Consider the following 3,621-nt stretch of genomic DNA (forward strand, 5'->3'; position numbering starts at 1 on the left):
GATGGGGATCGGTCCACCCATCATATACAACATGAATTAAACAAGACTCCAGATGTGCACTAAGCTCATGAAGGTTCTAACAGATCTTTGGCCGAAAAGTGACACAGCTTATTTTTGTAAAGAAGGGAGATCGAAACGGTTACAGCCGAGGACTGTATCTCCGCCAAAGGGCAGGTCCCTGCTGCGTTCATCATCCTTCAAGAGACAAGTAAAGGAGGTATGAGTTCGAGAACGAGGTGTCACCCTCCTGGATCACATTCTGGTAATGGATGAGATAAGCTACATGCTCGTGTGAGTTACTTCTGACAGTAGATGCCTCACTCAGTGACACAACAAGGCACCCTGTTGTGCTATTGATGACAGATGAAAGAACGACTGTTGTCTGTGTGATAGATAAAAACGCGGCGCACTCTGCAAATGACGCCCCGGAATACGCAGACAATCACAACGTCGCAAGGCTAGAAAGGAACTTACCCTAAGAGATGGTCAATAACGTTGTGTGGAATGGAATGCCAGGTGACCGACTGAATTTGTGGTTGGCACTTTCAGCAAAATCATTATCAATTTCCACGTGTACAGTGCAGTTTTATTTCACAGCGGCCATGACAGCGTAAATGATAATCACATGCTGTGAGCTGTAAGAAGGCTGACCAGCCCACAACTTTACGATGTAAAGCTGTGGGCTAGTAGGGCCATTTTGGCCTAGTCAGCATGGGGGGAGGGCGAAAGTATATAACGCGGGCGCCCTTGAGTCTTGCAATATCATTTTCAACGCTTTCGCCTTACGGACTGTTAAGAGTGCGATCATCGCCTCGCACCCTCGTATGACAGGACCCGGTTGTGCAATGCTACACATTTTCACCTCGTCTAATTTAATTAATCACAATAATCACGATTAATTTCATCACACCACACAAAACGCTTCAGAAGGAGTCCAGAAGTCATGCAGACTCACCGACACACCAGGCGCTTTTGAACATATGTGCTGGTGACAATTAATCCTTTGTCACATGCATGGCAGTCCATCTTACATATCGCGTAGTGCGCTTCTTTCCCTGTTTATAACTTACCTTGAAGCCGTGACATAACCCATGCCACAGCGAATGCGCTCACACGATACCCTAAACCGCCATACCTCACCTGAAAAGGCGCACGCAACAAATCAGCACAAGCAAAAGTGATGCGGCACCACGTTCGTGACGGCAGGCGAATGGCCTTGAGGTGTCATTGGAAAGTGTCGCACCAGTGTCGCAAATGTTTGCTTTTCAGTGCCAGCTGATCCCCGGCTTCCACTCGTTCGGCCACCCTTCTGGCCATGCTGCATTCTCGAGGACCAGTTCAGCGAGGCGGCCTGACCACAGCGACCTCGTAAGCTATGCCGATTTGCATCAGCTACCCATCAGGCGCGCTGCTTATCTAAGCCCGTGAACACTTTTGTAAGGTTGCAGGATCGCCGCGAAATACGCGTGGGTCCTTAGCCCAGGTGACGCGACACCGTGCGTAACTGAACCCGGGTCCGTTCCACGGGTAAGCCCCGCAGACAAAAAGGTTGGCCTTTTTCGGTTTGCACAGGACCCAGCGCCACAGAAGCCTTGGAAATGTTTCGAGCGCAGCATTCTTTCCTCATACTTATACGGCAAATGCAAGGACGTAACAGGAAGATTTCGCCGTGGCCTTTCTACTGCGAGGGCTTCGGAGGGGTGGCTAGAAGAGGGACAAAGTGGACCTTGAATCTGTGATATAGTGGACAGGAATGCGAAAAGACTCGATGGCAATGCATGCAGACCATTCTTAACCCTGAAAGGAGCCCTGAGGCCACTTCCATGCAGGTCATGCATGAGCAAGCACTTCAAGGCCGCACACCTTCGATGTCCAGCTCGCGCGGACAGCATGTGAAGCGGCCTTGGGAAGCTCGGAACGTTTGAGGACAGGATGCGCCGTAACGGTGCAGCGAAACGACGGGCGAGTTGGAGGGCCGCCGCTGTACTTCCATTTTTTTGCGGCGCACGGCGAAACACGTTCCGAACAGTGCGTATGGAACCAGCACACAAAGGGCTATGAACAGTCCACGCTCTGCTCATAGCCCCTTCCCTGGAATGGAGTTAGGTAGACCAATTTAGGTGGGGCCACAGGGAGCGTATGTCCATCTGCTGGCTTGTCTCTATCAGCGCAGGACTTTCCCAGCTCACAAAGCAGCCTGAGACACATACATTGGACGTCACTGCACCCACGTGTGCTCCCATTCACGTGTTTGTCGGCGTGTTCAACTGTCCTCCGGCGCAGCGGGTCCGTCATCTATCGACACCTTTCTGCATTTAGCTGCTGTACCAACGCAGGAGGCTTGCGAGGTAGGAATGCTCTCGATTGTGCCATGTCATCTCGCGAAGCACTATCACAATCAAATATGCAAAGCGGAGCACAGTCGAATATGGCACAGAATATGGCACCGATATCTTCACCTATGCCTGGACGAGGTATTAGCTGCTCTAGGTGGGTGCTGATGTTCGGATTCGGCCTTCTATGCCATGGGCGCAAGCGACGGGCTGCAACTGGGCGTCAGCGACGTATTCAGCAACCGCAATGCATTCGGCATGACCAAGCGTGGTGCAGGGTCCAGGAAATGGGGCACGATTCTCATACCTTTAGACAGACACTGGTGCCGCCATGTTTCGCAGCCAATGTGCTACGGCGTGACGAATTAGATGGATAAAGTGTGGTGATGCACTGCGAAATCCAAAAAAGCTCAGCATATTTCCAAGACTTTTTTTCGAGCGAAGTCAACGTTTAGAGTTTTGCCTAAGTTGTGACACATTGTAAACAGCGCATAATCCTAGAATTCCAGGATTGTCCGCGGAAATGAGGTGGCCGGTACTTTGAGCCGCGGCGCCGCCGGCAATGTACCCGGATTCCATGCTACACCACAGCGGTGACCGGGCGCACGAACATCCCGCCGCGTGTTTCGCGGCACGGCCGTCCAACGCCCCACGCACGTTCGCTCGAACAACTGCTGCCGCATCATAGTGCCCGCCTTATACAAGACGCAGCTGGAAGTTCCGCATCGCGCCTACGTCACGACGCTCTGGAGCGGCGCGTGTGCAGGACCAATCCCCCCCCCCCCCCAGCCCGAACCACTTGATGGCGACGGTTGCACAACGAGTACAGCCGGGCGTGAACGACGGTGCCTAGAACGGCTGTCACCTCATCCGGCATTCGAGAAATATTTGCTCAACGATGTCCAACACAAACCAAAAGCCAGATGTCCGTGTCGACGCCGCGTCTCTGCGGATGAAAGCCAGATGTCGGTGTCGACGCCGCGTCTCCGCGCGCACGCTGAGCGCTGCCTCCTAGCACAGCTGGCGTACTAGTTCGCGTTCAAGAGTTCAGGGTAAGACGATCGGCCGTCCTTGAACTGTCAGGCCGGCCAAACGGCGTCCTCTCCGTGCCGGCTGGGCAAAGGTACTCGGAATGTGCTTCTACAACGCAAGGCAACATGAACAAGGCGCACCCAGAGTCTTGGTAAGGAGGGGCACCATGTTGGCAAAGGCCCTTACTGGTGAAAAACTCTAAAATTCCATTCGCATTCGCCTCTCACTGTGTCCGTGTTAAGCCTGATGCCAGAAA

This window comes from Pollicipes pollicipes, unplaced genomic scaffold (genome assembly GCF_011947565.3).
Source record: "Pollicipes pollicipes isolate AB1234 unplaced genomic scaffold, Ppol_2.1 Scaffold_4002;HRSCAF=4701_pilon_pilon_pilon, whole genome shotgun sequence".
Taxonomy (NCBI): Eukaryota; Metazoa; Arthropoda; class Thecostraca; order Pollicipedomorpha; family Pollicipedidae; genus Pollicipes; species Pollicipes pollicipes.